Source organism: Schistocerca piceifrons, chromosome 9 (assembly GCF_021461385.2).
Source record: "Schistocerca piceifrons isolate TAMUIC-IGC-003096 chromosome 9, iqSchPice1.1, whole genome shotgun sequence".
Classification (NCBI taxonomy): Eukaryota; Metazoa; Arthropoda; class Insecta; order Orthoptera; family Acrididae; genus Schistocerca; species Schistocerca piceifrons.
In genome coordinates, this window is record NC_060146.1 from 196414505 (window position 1) to 196429913 (window position 15409).

At 43.2% G+C, this 15409-nt stretch overlaps 1 non-coding gene across 1 annotated transcript; it reads right to left on the reverse strand.

Moving 5' to 3' along the window:
• Nucleotides 1-10706: 10706 nt before the first annotated feature.
• Nucleotides 10707-10779, reverse strand: Trnaa-cgc. The gene has a single exon. It is a non-coding gene; the product is annotated as a tRNA-Ala (tRNA).
• Nucleotides 10780-15409: the final 4630 nt, after the last annotated feature.

Below are 15409 nucleotides of genomic sequence, written 5' to 3' on the forward strand. Positions count from 1 at the left end.
TACAAGGGACCAAACAGCTGAGGTCATCGGTTCCTAGACTTACACACTACTTAAACTAACTTGTGCTAAGAACAACACACACGCCAAAGCTCGATGGAGGACTCGAACCTCCGACGGGAGTGGTTGCGCAATCCGTGACGTGGCGCCTCAAACATCGCGGCCACACCGCGCTCCTTTCCTTTGTAGCCTTCTCCCTACACACTACTTAAACTAACTTACGCTAAGAAAAACACACACACCGAAGCTCGAGGGAGGACTCGAACATCCTACGGGAGGGTCGCGCAATCCTTGACGTGGCGCCTCAAACCTCGCGGCCACTCTCTGCTCCTTTCTTTTCTCTCTTCTCCCCCTTCAATTTATATATCGTATTAGAGAAGTTTTACATTGTTTTGTACACTTCATTGGGTACTAACATATTTCTGGATGAAAATTTCGATAAGGAGACACAAAACAATGAACATTTTCAATTTGTATACTTATACAGTATGTTCTAGGTGACCGTTCCACTTTTTATTAATTTGTATTTCATCATTTAGGTTATATATTTGCAACCCAAACCTCTTCTACACTCCTGGAAATTGAAATAAGAACACCGTGAATTCATTGTCCCAGGAAGGGGAAACTTTATTGACACATTCCTGGGGCCCGATATATCACATGATCACACTGACAGAACCACAGGCACATAGACACAGGCAACAGAGCATGCACAATGTCGGCACTAGTACAGTGTATATCCACCTTTCGCAGCAATGCAGGCTGCTATTCTCCCATGGAGACGATCGTAGAGATGCTGGATGTAGTCCTGTGGAACGGCTTGCCATGCCATTTCCACCTGGCGCCTCAGTTGGACCAGCGTTCGTGCTGGACGTGCAGACCGCGTGAGACGACGCTTCATCCAGTCCCAAACATGCTCAATGGGGGACAGATCCGGAGATCTTGCTGGCCAGGGTAGTTGACTTACACCTTCTAGAGCACGTTGGGTGGCACGGGATACATGCGGACGTGCTTTGTCCTGTTGGAACAGCAAGTTCCCTTGCCGGTCTAGGAATGGTAGAACGATGGGTTCGATGACGGTTTGGATGTACCGTGCACTATTCAGTGTCCCCTCGACGATCACCAGTGGTGTACGGCCAGTGTAGGAGATCGCTCCCCACACCATGATGCCGGGTGTTGGCCCTGTGTGCCTCGGTCGTATGCAGTCCTGATTGTGGCGCTCACCTGCACGGCGCCAAACACGCATACGACCATCATTGGCACCAAGGCAGAAGCGACTCTCATCGCTGAAGACGACACGTCTCCATTCGTCCCTCCGTTCACGCCTGTCGCGACACCACTGGAGGCGGGCTGCACGATGTTGAGGCGTGAGCGGAAGACGGCCTAACGGTGTGCGGGACCGTAGGCCAGCTTCATGGAGACGGTTGCGAATGGTTCTCGCCGATACCCCAGGAGCAACAGTGTCCCTAATTTGCTGGGAAGTGGCGGTGCGGTCCCCTACGGCACTGCGTAGGATCCTACGGTCTTGGCGTGCATCCGTGCGTCGCTGCGGTCCGGTCCCAGGTCGACGGGCACGTGCACCTTCCGCCGACCACTGGCGACAACATCGATGTACTGTGGAGACCTCACGCCCCACGTGTTGAGCAATTCGGCGGTACGTCCACCCGGCCTCCCGCATGCCCACTATACGCCCTCGCTCAAAGTCCGTCAACTGCACATACGGTTCACGTCCACGCTGTCACGGCATGCTACCAGTGTTAAAGACTGCGATGGAGCTCCGTATGCCACGGCAAACTGGCTGACACTGACGGCGGCGGTGCACAAATGCTGCGCAGCTAGCGCCATTCGACGGCCAACACCGCGGTTCCTGGTGTGTCCGCTGTGCCGTGCGTGTGATCATTGCTTGTACAGCCCTCTCGCAGTGTCCGGAGCAAGTATGGTGGGTCTGACACACCGGTGTCAATGTGTTCTTTTTTCCATTTCCAGGAGTGTATATCGATTTCGTTTAGCACATCCTTTTACGGACCGTAGAAGTTTCATTTCCAGTGTTTGTACACGGCTTTTATCTATCTCTCATTATCTATGACTTACTTTCATAACGCAGCTTAGGGACAGCTTTTACATTATACGTCCTGAGGTGGGTGCCCTTCTGGATTTTGTTTTTTAATATTCTTCTCACCGTGCCACATATCATTTGGAATGTATTTAATTTAATGTCTGTGTATCCGTAGCCGTCAAATATTTTATCCAATATTTAGTTGGGTATCTACATCTTCATGGTTACTATGCAATTCACACTTAAGTGCCTGGCAGATGTTTCATCGATCCATTTTCATACTACTTCTCTACTATTCCACTCTCGAATGGTGCGTGGGAAAAAGGAACACCTAAAACTTTCCGTTCGGGGTCTGATATATTTTATTATGGTGATCATTTCTCCCTACGTAGGTGGGTGTCAACAAAATATTTTCGCATTCCGGAGAGAAAGTTGGTGATTGAAATTTCGTAAATAGATCTCGCCACAAAGAAAACCGCGATTGTTTCAGTGACTGCCACCCCAACTAGCGTATCATATCAGTGACGCTCTCACCCCCATTGCGCGATAACACGAAACGAGCTGCCCTTCTTTTTATTTTTTCGATGTCCTCCGTCAATCCTACTTGGTAAGGATCCCACACCGCGCAGGAATATTCCAGCAGAGGACGGACAAGTGTAATGTAGGCTGTCTCTTTAGTGGGTTTGTCGCATCTTCTAAGTGTTCTGCCAGCAAAGTGCAGTCTTTGTTTCGCCTTCCCCACAATATTATATATGTGGTCTTTCCAATTTAAGTTGCTCGTAATTCCTAGGTATTTAGTCGAATTGACAGCCCTTAGATTTGTGCCATTTATCGAATACCCAAAATTTATCGGATTTCTTTTAGTACCCATGTGGATGACCCGGCACTTTTCTTTGTTTAGTGCCAATTGCCACTTATCGCACCATACAGAAATTCTCTTTAGATCATTTTGTAATTGGAATTGAACGTCTGTTGATTTTACTAGACGGTAAATTACAGCATCAATTGCAAACAGTGTAAGGGGGCTCCTCAGATTATCACCTAGATCATTCATAAAAATCAGGAACAGCAGAGGGCCTATGACACTACCATGCGGAACGCCAGATATCGCTTCTGTTCTGTAAGTAGGCTGTTTAGGTTTTTTATATTGGCAACGCCACGTAGTGCTCTGTATGAAAATCACTGACTGTGCTGTGTGCAGTCAGTGGCTGGTTGGCATTGTTGTAATACTCGCCGTTGCGCCGTTGTAGTGTTGGGCAGCTGGATGTTAACAGCGCTTAGCGTTGCGCAGTTGGAGGTGAGCCGCCAGCAGTGGTGGATGTGGGGAGAGAAATGGCGGAGTGTTGAAATTTGTAAGACTGGATGTCATGAACTGCTATATATATTATGACTTTTGATGACTATTAAGGTAAATACATTGTTTGTTCTCTATTAAAATCTTTCATTTGCTAACTATGCCTATCAGTAGTTAGTGCCTTCCGTAGTTTGAATCTTTTATTTGGCTGGCAGTAGTCGCGCTCGCTGTGTTGCAGTAGTTCGAGTAACGAAGATTTTTGTGAGGTAAGTGATTTGTGAAACGTATAGGTTAATGTTAGTCAGGGCCATTGTTTTGTAGGGATTTTTGAAAGTCAGATTGCTTTGCGCTAAAAATATTGTGTGTCAGTTTAAACACAGTCATGTATAATTGTTCAAAGGGGACGTTTCAGTTCTACTAAATGATTTGCCGTCTATCACTACGAACTGTGACTTCTCTGAGAGTAAATTACGAATCCAGTCATACAACTCAGACGATACTCCATGTGCTCGCAATTTGATTAATAGTCGCTTGTGTGAAACGGTATCAAAAGCCTTGTGGAAATCTGGATGAACAGACGATATCCAGCTGCCCTAAATTAATTTGAAATAAGTTCGAAAGCAAATAATTTGTTCTCAGACTTGTTGGTTATAGAAGTACTACCTATTGGTGACATATGAAAAATTGTGCCGGACTATGACTCGACGCCGGATTTCCGACTTATCGCGAGCGGTCGCTTTAACCACCGTATTCGTGCACGCCTTCCGGACCGACCAAAACTTGCGTATGTCACACTGTCTACATCCCTATACCAGAGTCACCTACATTCGTCACTAAATTCTCGCAGTTTTTCTCTGGATTCTCTCACCAGTGACAATCAGATTATAAGGAATCTAGACTTAAGATGTTACCCTATGTAAGAGACTGTGATACAGGTACATAGACATTGTGACACAAGGAAGTTTGGATCCGTCCGGGATTGTTTACTAAACGAGGGCTCTAAAATACGTATCTTAAGACCTAAGACTATTTGTTTAATAGAAGAGATGTTTCTCAGTAGTAAAGGTGAACACGTGTGCATAGGTTTAAAGCGGGCACATTATAAACTCTGGTTACTGGACTTTTTTCTTGTTTTGGTCCATAGTACCAACTCTAAACGTACTTGTAGTAAAAGAGAATTGATTCACAGTATCTAAGATCAAGAATTGCTTGTAATTCTTAAGGTATGCGCTTAGGAGCCCATGCTTACTGGACTCTTTTTGCTTCTAATCGTCGTTCCTGTTCTATTCCTGAATATTGACCATCGCTTCTGGGACACACTTTATATTAAAGAGTGTCGAGCCTTGACTGCATCTGTAGTGTCCCTTTTGAAATATGCAAGCCGATATATTTGAAGTAAAAAGGACTGTGAACAATACTATATGGACATAAACGACAAATTAATTATGAAAATGTATTAAATTAGCTTCAAAGAAAGGCTATATCGATTGCAATGTAATAAAAAGACATTATTTGTATTAGATGAGATCGCAGTGCATAACGTTCTCGAAACTAACATTATTATCTTTGTTATTATATATAAGAGAAAAGAGATATTTAAAATCACTTCCAGTCAGATAATTTCCTCTGCTGTATGTAAGGTACGCTTGCTATTGTAAAGCGGTAGCTTTTATTCTATTTGTTCTCGTAAGTAGCGAATAATTCAAGTGTGTATTCTGTGCTTAGTGTAATTATATTTACAAAAAGTGAGTGCGTTGTGTTACTTAAATAACCCATTCAAACAATTCTTCCTGAATTAATAATTGCAAGAAGTTATTTTGCATTTTTTCAGTCTTTGACTGGCAACAATTGGCCGCCATTACGCGGCGTATTTAAATTAATTTTTTTGTGTAACATATCACCACAGACGGAGCAGGAAGAACCATTTCAAGTTATTCAATTAACTAAAGTGCAAAACTTCACTAATTTTATTTCGTCAGCAAATGCATTCTTTCAAAGATACGATTTATTCTAGGTCAGTTAACTTAGTCTGCATTACATTTCACCGAAAGCATTTGAAATAATTTGTAGGGAGCCTGGCGCTCATTTGAAACATAATTTTAAATTTATCTTTGGCCACGTACAAATCAATATATATATTTCTTATATTATCCCTTTCTTGTGTTTCACTTAGTGATAATAATTAATAACCACAGAAAGGAAGGGATAATATACATCCTTCTTTTACACCATAATTTATAATTAGTATCTGATGCTCTCTTTCTTTTTGAAGAATTATATGTGTGTTCAAATACAGGTTTTTGCTAAGCATATGTTGTTGAGGGTACGAATGTCTCTGTAAAATTTCCCATCGTATCTTGTGTGCTGAACGCATTTCAAAATCGACGAAAACAATATATTTATTGGTTGTCGAATATTCTTTCTATTGTGTGTATGTTATCTGAGCAAGAGCTTCCTTTCGTGAGCCCATTTCGAACTTAGGCTCTGGTACAGGTTGCAGAGGAGCTTTAACGATCTTAGTGCGTATATTGTATCCTGAATTATTCGTCTGTAATGTTTTGTGCTTGACCTGTCTATATCGCACAAAGTATACCACACATAGAAATAACCTATACATTTACCAGTATGTTCCTCCTACTATACCGTCGACATACACTAACCAAAATTTCGTTAAAATAAATGATAATTAAATGAAGCCCTCAGCTGCCTACAGGTGTTGATATATATATATATATATATATATATATATATATATATATATATATATATATATATATATATATATACCTAGACGGGGACAGATGAAAATGTGTGCCCCGATCGGGAGTCGAACCCGGGATCTCCTGCTTCATGGCAAACGCTCTATACATCTTTTTTTTCGTTTTCTTCTTTTTTCTTTTTTTCGGGATTGTTCGTTTCGTTTGGTCCGGGCGGACGTCACATGACATTCTTGCAAGTAGAGCGTTGATTCGTTTACTCAGTTTTTTTATTACAGAGGACAATCGGCTCTCTGATCGAACACGCTGAGCTACCGTGCCGGCGATCCATCTGAGCCACCGAGGACACAGATGCATGGCGCGACTGCAGGGACTTATCCCTTGCACGCCTCCAGTGAGACCTACATTTCCAACTCTCCACAATCTCGGAGATCCCGGGTTCGAGTCCCGGTCGGGGCACACACTTTCAGCTGTCCCCATGGAGGTATATCATGTCAACAACACCTGTCGGCAGCTGAGGGTTTCAATTAACTATCATTTATTCTAGAGAAGCTGCACGGTCATCAATGGTATCTGTTCTTTCGAGAACAGTTACTATCTTCATATAAAATTTCGTCAGTTTTTGACCATCCTGGTGTTTGCAATTTCAATGGCCAGCTGTGAAATTTCTTGTGCTACTTCACAGTGGTATGCCTATACAACGTGGGCAAGGTAACAATGGCCTGGAAAATGCACTGCCGGAAAAAATGCCACACCCTCAACGACAAGGTCATTTTATTGACAAGTGATGTGACAAGACTATACCGATACACTGTTCCCCACCTGTGCGGCAATCCGTCGAAATAATCAGCCAGTTGCCTGCAGGCCCATAATGCGACCCCCTTCAGAAGGTGGAATCTGTTGAACATTAGTACGTACTCGTCGATGGGGAATGGCTATGCCCTAGAATGAATGTCCTGAACACCGTTAACATCTAAACTCAGTGCATTACCGCCTGCAGAGACGAAATAGAGGGTGCTTTGGCAGCAGAACGCCTGCAGACCGCCGATGACTTTGGCAAATGATTTACTAACACTATTACCTCTCGGTATGCACATATTATACTCAGATGACACTGAACACAGCCCTTGATGGAGCTCTATTTTTTTCTGGCAGTGCGTTTCAAGCACCCTAAGACAGGAAACTTAACTTACATCATCCGCCCCTTGTTGGATAATGTAAGTTGGCTTGCCTGTCTTAAGTAGAGATGGCCAAACTCGTTCATCCTTGGGAACTAGTTCACTGCTGGTAGTTCTTTTTTGGGAACCGTTCATTTTTACTCGTTTACCGTTCATTTGTGCTTGGTATATGGTTCTTGTGAAAAACTGAAAAGTAGTAGGTGACTGCCTCCCCCCTGGAGTATAGAGTTTTTATTCATTACAGAACTCGTACACACTTTTAGAAGTAATTTCTGTGATTCTGCAGAACCTCTCGTTTAGCCAACTGTAGCGTTGTATGGCTGATCGCAGGGAAATAATATAGGGTGGCGCACGGAAAACCGGTCCCGAGTACAGATTGCTCACCAATTACGGACGATGCGTTGCCCGTTACGAGCAGATATAACAAACAGACAAACCTGTAATAATAAGGCAGCGAAGAAATAACAAGCTAATGCAAGCAACAATGGCGAAACAATCGATGACGATTTGTAGAGAGCTGGAGAAGAGAACACGAAAATCTCACGCGACGCGCATGGGCTATAGCACATGTAGTCTTGTAAACCTGTTGGTGGCTGTTTCCCAACTTAATAGACCACAAGTGTCTTGTATAAACTTCTTCGTTTCGACTTCCACTACATAGCTATGCTACGTTGTAAACAATAATTGTTTACACCCTATATATACTTCACATTGTCTCTGAGTTCGTAGGTGAAGCATAAAATAAAATGTGGTTTTTGTCATCATACTTGCGTCCCACGCTTAGTAAAAATTAGGTTTTTATGTTGCATTATTAAAGTTGATGCAGCAATAATAATAATAATAATAATAATAATAATAAAGTTCGCAGTAATAAAGTTTTTGGTTTCAAAGCTCCTTCTGAACAAATGTTTTTGAGATAATAAGTAAAAACGATTTTATGGCAATCTATGTCTTTTCAAATGGAGAAGCACCGCTGTTGCTACTGAGCCAAAATGACCCACAACCCACTTTTTTTCAAAGAAACCAAAAAAAAAAACCCAGCAGGTAATGCAGATTAGAATCAACCAAACTTAAAAATAATTAGAGCCTTCCTAAATGTAATGTTTTGTATATGAAAGATACACGAAAATCGTTTTATACGAATTTTCTTACACTAGAAATTAGGCAAATTATTGGAAATTGGTTGCTAAATCATGTCGATGAAACCAAAAAGTATATGAATAACAAAAGAAACTTGCCTTGTTATAAGTATGTCTTCTGCTGTTCATCGATATAATGAAGTGAGCTGATATGCCCTTTTACTACCTCAAAAGACGTACCTATTACATACAACGTGATTTTTATGTAATTTACGTAACTATAAAATACTTTTTGATTACCGGTCGTGGACGCTGAATAGCCAGACCCAAGTGGAAGAACAGTTTGGAACACATGCAAAATGGGCGAGCGCAGTGAACGAAACGAATAACTGGATACTGAATTAACTAGGAGCAGTCGTCAGTGGAACTGAGACAGGTGGTCATGCGAAGAACGACGAGTGCGGCCGAGGGAGACCGAGACTGAGACGAGCACGCGACCGAGGCTGGAACGAGAACTGCCGAAGTGATCGCCGCGACCGAAGTGAACTAGTGAACTATGAACCGATCGTTCCTCGTTCCCGGGAACTATAAGTAGACCGCCGCGACGGAAGTGAACTATGAACCGATCATTCCTTGAAATTCGTTCCTCGGTCCTTTCGTTCATCTTGGTGAACCGTTCCTTTGCATCCGTTCGTTCGCGAACTACCCATCTCTAGTCTTAAGGTGCGTGAAATATTTTCCGGGCCAGTTTTACGCACGCTGTATGTCTTAATGCAGAGAGGAGAACTATCGAATAGTCTTCAAAACATTCTCGTCGTGGATGGAAGAGCAAGCGAGACAATACTCTATGTGAATTTACAAACATTGCTCAAGTTGTGCAAGTCGCCGATGTGGTAAATACAAGTACATACCATGCGCTGTTCACGGTACACTCCATTGTCCAAAATTTTAAACATGGCTGCAACAGCAACTGTTGAAATTCTTCACGATAAAGGATTACAGCCAAAAACAGTTGCAGGATAAAAATTTATTAAAATTTCTTGACCACGGTTTCGGTACATATAAATATACCTTCATCAGAAGTAAAAAATCTGAAATTACATCATGTAATGGAGATTAATAAAAGAATTATGCCAAAGGCGTCGTCAATAATTGAGACATCTTCTCCATTAGTACAACATGACTAAGGCACAGCGCCGAAGCGAACAGTTTAGCACCATTACAACTCTTAAGTTCATAAGCGAAGTAATGGTGCTAAACTGTTCGCTTTGGCGCTGTGCCTTAGTCATGTTGTACTAATGGAGAAGATGTCTCAATTATTGACGACGCCTTTGGCATAATTCTTTTATTAATCTCCATTACATGATGTAATTTCAGATTTTTTACTTCTGATGAAGGTATATTTATATGTACCGAAACCGTGGTCAAGAAATTTTAATAAATTTTTATCCTGCAACTGTTTTTGGCTGTCATCCTTTATCGTGAACACTCCATTGTGCTTTGTAGAAAGAGCCGCAGAATTAGAGCCACTAATGATCCAACAGTAGACTGCGCCACCTACAGCATGCAAGCCACTCGTGTTCAAAGCAGCCTGTAATTACTCTAGACGTGACCTCTAATCTGGGCGGCTAGACACGTCGTACCTAACGCAGTCTGTAATCTCGACGTCCAGCATTGGACCCTGTTCTCTCATCTCCTACTATGACATAAAAGGGAAATCTTCAGGGACCACACTGCATGCTTCGTTATCTCCAGAGACTTCTCAGTGATGTAACAATAAGACCAGAGTGGCACTGAGCAAAGATGTCGTGTTCCGGTGATTCATAAAGACGAGTTCTACTGATCCTCGGTACGCCATGGTACAATTTACTAAAATTTTGCCTCGTGACAGTACACAATTTTCCTACGTTAGGTATAAACAGTCTACACGTAGCATAAACTGGTGTGTCAGTCTCGGTGGCAGAATCGTTTTTCTATGCTGGAATGGCCATAGGGACAAGGATTACAACTGATCTGCTTTCAATTTTATTAATTAGGCACTTTATAGGATTTTATAAAAAGCAAAAGAAGACGATTGAGTATCGTATTTAAAATGAAATCTGAAATAATATATTTGTGTGCAAAACTTAAGGATGAAAGTAACTTTCGCATGATCTGTGACTGCCAAGTATCATAGCCCTATGAAACTTGGACCACAACTAGAAAAAACGGAGGAGGAGGAGAGATCAGTTTTTAACGTCCCGCTGACAACGAGGTCATTAGAGACAGAGCACAAGCTCGGATTAGGGAAGAATTGGGAAGGAAATCGATCGTGCCCTTTCAAAGGAACCATTCATGCATTTGGCTGGAGCGATTTAGGGAAATCATGGAAAACCTAAATCAGGATGGCCAGAGACGGGTTTGAACCGTCGTCCTCCCGAATGCGAGTCCAGTGCGCTAACCACTGCACCACCTCGCTCGGTAGAAAAAATGGATACAGTATTGTACAGAACAGAACAGTACGGTACAGTGTAGTATAGAAGATAACTGAGAGGAATACAGAACGAGACGAAGCAGACATAACACTTTTATTCGAAGGCAATAAGTGCACCGTGAAACCTGGTAGTCAAGGGAACGCAGGTTTCGGTTACGATTGTGGACGGGGTTTTAATTAGTTACTATTGGTTGCCTTGTACAGTTACACACAATTTATTTTAAACCAGTAATTCCAGACTCAACAATAAATAAAGAATACCACACGTTATTAATGAAGGAATAAACAACTGTGTAAATAGTAGTTTCAGTGAGTTACAATTTAGCAAATCACTGTTAAATATAGATACAGCAGATAATGTTTTAAAAGCAAGCCACTGTGATATGGGCGAAGTACAGGTATTGAAATATTAAAGGCAAGTCGCCACAAACACAGCAGGATGCATCAGACGACAGGAATGGCAGTAAATAAGGTTTTAAGGCTTACTACTAAAATACAAATACCAGATTAGAATTTTAAGGCAAATGACCACAATCACGGCTGAAGGCCTTACACGACGCCAGGGACGGCAATAATATAAAAATTTAGAAACCTGCTGTAAAACAGCAAATACAGTAGCAAAGGTTAATTAAAAAACGAGCAGCTGATCACCAAATGGGTGAAATAAGATGATGGTAAACTTTGTGAGACAAGGGGCCACAGACGGTGCTCCAGGAATCGACCTCTGAGAAGGTCCGGCAACAAACACTTTCGCGAGCGATGAGATAGGCAGCCAAGAGTTCCATTCATTTCACAAGATGGTAACTCAGACTAGTGGCAGTCTAACGAATGACTAATGATAATCTCGCTGAAGTTACATGACGTCCGATAAACCAAATGCAATGATGCAACAACAGAAGCTAACAGATCCGGCTTCCCCAAGCACTCCACTCGCTGCCCTTCGCCTCGGCGACACTACGAGCAGCAATACGAAGTCCCTGGAGAATCCCGAGATATCACAATGGTGGTTTCTCTACTTGGATTGAAATGCACTCATTTTAAAGCTTGCTAGATCTGGTTTACGACGAGGTCGTACACCGTCGCGACCACAGCCCTTCCATCCGGCAGTCCAAGCGTACCGCCAGCAGTCCCAACGTGTTCTCACACTGCGCGGACCTGGCTCCTCCTGAGTCCCCAAGGGAACTGGCCCACTTACACGACCTAGAAAAACAACAACGTCGCCCTGAAGATAGGGCAACACTTACTACATTCCGATAACCTCCACTGCTGCCACTAGCGGACAGGACACGCTTGCGAAACCGAGTGGCTCCAGTCAACACGAGAAGGAGACAAACAACCGCCACCATGCCAACTAAACGATACCGCCTGGCCTCCAAGAGAGGGCGGAAATCTACAAACAGCATCAACGTGAGCCACAGCACGGGTTACACCGAAGTCGCCGCGTTATATGGACATTACCAAAGGCCTGACACGGTTTTTAATAGGGTATGTACCCCCCACGGAGGGTGATGCTGCAGATTAAAAAGGTTAGTAAGGAGTTCTTGTGATGGGGTGTTCCATTCCTCCAGTAGCACAGCTCACAACTACTGTATGGTCGTTGATGCGTGTGGGCGTACTGAAATGTGTCTCCTCAACACATCCCACACTTGCCCGATGAGACTTAAGTCGGGTGAATGGGCAGGCCAATCCATGCGCCAAATATCTTCTGTTTCCAAAAAGTCCTTAATCTGTGCAGTTCGATGGGGTCGCTCATTGTCATTCATAGAAACCAAGTCAGGGCTGAATGCACCTCTGAAAAGAAGAACATGCCGATGGAGGACAGTCCAACTATAACGATGACCAGTGAGTGTGTAGTGGTCAAAGAGTTGGAGCTCAGTAGACCCATGAATCACTGACGCTCCCCGGGCCACAGCGTCTCAACCAACAAAACGTTGACGTGCGACAATGTCTCTTGCAGCATTACATGTTCCCACCTTTTGTAGTATGAGGATACGCAACTACCGTTAAACCCAAACTAAAGCTCAGAAAGTATTACAAATCAACAAGCTAACAGCGCAACTAGTACTTTTACCCAATTAGTTAATTGTGTCAGATGACCATCGGCGAAGCGTGCATCGGTCAGCTTAGCGCTCGTATGAGGTAGTTTACTTTTTGTCGTCGCAGAATTTGAGCATTGCAGGCTACCGTCAGCACCAAGACCTTGCTGCATCTTTCTCCTTTCCCCTCATCGACTACGTAGTTTGTACAAAATTTTATATCAATAAATCGAAAGTAAGCAACGTAATCATTTAACTCTTTCTCCACATACCGTCGATCCTGGTGACAGCTTTTTTCGTGCCACCAGCCACGCAAAATTTAGCACCTTATAAAAAAGGACTAAACTCTGACGGGACAGGTCATGAAGGCCAAACGGTGTCGACCGGCCGCCGCGTCATCCTCAGCCTACAGGCCTCACTGGATGTGGATATGGAGGGGCATGTGGTCAGCTCTCCTGGGCGTATGTCAGGTTACGAGGCCGGATCCGCTACTTCCCGCCGGCCGAAGTGGCCGTGCGGTTAAAGGCGCTGCAGTCCGGAACCGCAAGACCGCTATGGTCGCAGGTTCGAATCCTGCCTCGGGCATGGGTGTTTGTAATGTCCTTAGGTCAGTTAGGTTTAACTAGTTCTATGTTCTAGGGGACTAATGACCTCAGCAGTTGAGTCCCATAGTGCTCAGACCCGCTACTTCCCGATCAAGCAGCTCCTCAGTTTGCCTCACAAGGGCACTCTCTCCTGATGCCAACAGCGCTCAGCAGACCAGATGGTCACCCATCCAAGTGCAAACCCATCCCGACAGCGCTTAACGACGGGATCTGACGGTAACCAGTGTTACCACTGCGGCAAGGCCGTTGGCATTCTAAAACTAATGCATCATATTGTTTTCGTGTAATCCGCAATTGATACGGACAAGACAGTGGCACCGTTAAATAGAGCAAGATTACACCTATAGACTGTCGTTTTCCCACATTGTCACCACCATTCAGCTCTGACGACAGCGGCGTGGTCCGGAAAACGATGGACACACACTCCATGAAAGTTTGAAGGTGCTAAAGCAGCCCTTTATGGTGGATGGAGGTGGACAGTTCAGATCTACAGCAGAAAAACTGTTGTCGGATCTGGCGTTATCGTGCTGCAAGCAGGAGTTTGGCCTGACCCTGGATATTAGGGTATTAAGATTAGTCAGCGTTGTCTTGTAGTGGTCCAGCTGACCCTGATAAATTTCGATCTGAGGAACCTACCCCGCACGCACTTTGTGGTTACTGGGGTTGTCTAACATCTTACCTAAGACGCTGCAGCCGGCATTCAGTTGTGCACATGATTGGTTAGTCGTAACCCGCCGATCATGGCGGATGAATTAAAAAGAATAGTTCAAATGGCTCTAAGCACTATGGGACTTAACATCCGGGCTCATCAGTCCCATAGACTCATTGATGTGTTGATAATGGCGTCTTTGTCACCTTAAAAGCATTCTTGACTGCCATCAATTGGTATCAAAGGTAACTAACGTTGACGGCCGTTACAGCGTGTATTTACAGCAAGCCCGATGTGCGTCCTCGTAGTGACGAAACTAGCGCCACTCTTATGCGACTGGCTCGAAATCTGAGTAGACATCTTTCAGATGCTTAAACAAACCTACCAACTTTCCTTTACGTCACACAGCTCCTTCTTGGCGTTTCGATTTTTTTGTCAGTGTGTGTTTAAATATCTGCTTCAATAATACAAGAAATGATACATTTAAAATTTTGAACGTCTTTTCCAGGCGGATATCAGCCTGTATATATTTTAAGATATGAATAACACGAATGCTGACTGGTATTTTATTCACCCTCCTTATTCGAACTGATTAACGCCTCATTTTCGCACAGTCATTGTGCATTACGAGATCTGTACTCTTTGAATTTAATTATGTGTCTTGTGTTTTCGTAAGACGTATTACATGTAGTGTTGGATTTGTAATAGCATTTTGATGTAAGTATCTCCTTACGAATGTTACACTCATCTTTTGGCTTTGCACGTCATGTTTGTCACTGCTTCTTATTTCGTTTTTGTTTTGTGTTTCCCATACTACCGCGTGCAGGGTTTTGGACTGATGAATAAAATACAAGTCAACATTCGTCTAATGTATTTCTTAACACATTTAAAACTTCCAGACTAGAAGCTAGGACCCATGTCTTTCGCGGCAAGTGCTTTACCAACTGAGCTGTCCAGGGACGCCAGAACCTCTTCTCTCACCTTGCAAAGGTTTATAATTTCATGTAGCTAATGCTGAATACGAGCATGTTCATGCATAATTAGTACCACGAATAGCCGTCTTATGAGGACTTATTAATTCTATACCGGTACAGAGGGTATTCATATTCAAAAACAAAACTTTATTAACACTGTCTGGTTTCTGCTTTTGCTTTTTCTGTAAATTAACTTTTAGAAAAATGTACTAGTGTTAATTCTTTTCAAAGTCAAATTAGCCGCGATATTAAAACTACTATCAAAATCCAATGAGGCTTTATGCGGTCTCTAATAAGCGGGTCGATTGCGTCACGTCGCACTTTTCGGATCTGAGCGCACAGTGAGCACGT